Source organism: Elephantulus edwardii, unplaced genomic scaffold, assembly GCF_000299155.1.
Source record: "Elephantulus edwardii isolate Elephantulus edwardi_28Jun2011 unplaced genomic scaffold, EleEdw1.0 scaffold00030, whole genome shotgun sequence".
In the NCBI taxonomy this organism is placed as follows: domain Eukaryota; kingdom Metazoa; phylum Chordata; class Mammalia; order Macroscelidea; family Macroscelididae; genus Elephantulus; species Elephantulus edwardii.
In genome coordinates, this window is record NW_006399780.1 from 21,505,402 (window position 1) to 21,506,419 (window position 1,018).

The following is a 1,018-nucleotide window of genomic DNA, read 5'->3' on the forward strand; positions in this document are numbered from 1 at the left end:
ATCTTTTCCAGTCAGTTGACCAGCTGGCTATCCTCCAGATTTCTTGGCAAAACTTAGTGAGCACATCCAGGGCAGTGTCTGCTTGTCTCAATAAATCAATAGGTATGCTCTCAACTCCTGGAGCCAATATTACTAATTAAAACTATAATGTTTTGCAGAACACACATTGGATTTGATGACAAATTCCATCTAACTATTAAACTTTTCTGTATTCCATGTACAGGGACACAATATAAGATTGATGAATTGTTTATCTCCAGATCTTGTCAAAGTCTTAATAGAAAGGGGAAAGAACTATTGTTGTTGTTGTTATGTTCTGTATTCAATTTACAGGGACACAATACTCTATAAGATCGATGAATTGTTTATCTCCAGATCTTGTCAAAGTGTTAATAGAAAGGGGAAAGATCTACTTAATAAAAATATATATAAATGAAGATACAGAAAATTAAAAATCTTAAAGTTTGCTTATGTATGCTGGTGTAAATGATCAGATTTTTACTATCCAGAAAGGTTTTAACCTCTGAAGTTTTATTCTTCTCCCCATCCACTTGTTTTAAAGGACTACAGGAAAACATTAAGAATACAGAACTTTGTGTAACACTATTATTGGAGAATGAGTGTAAGGATCCCAGTGGGGGAGGGATAGAAGCATAGGGATGAGAATGTGCAGGGGGAGGGGGAGATGAATCATGGAGTTGTAAAATTTGTTGGGCGGAGGGATGAGGAAATTGAAAGAATCTGTTCTGGATTATAATGTATTCAAATTTTGTAAATAAACTAGTATATTAAAAAAAGAATGCAGACACTTAAACTGAAACAGGAAAATAGGCTAAGAAACTATTGGGGAACAAAATATGTAAGTTAAAAAAAATAACATGTTCTCACGGTATTTAGTCACTTTTACCTAAGATTACAAAAATGGTTCTTTTTACTTTCTTTTTTTTCTATAATTATATTTTATTAATTTTCATAAACATTTACAGAGATTTTGGGTTTCCATTCATTCATTGTTGCA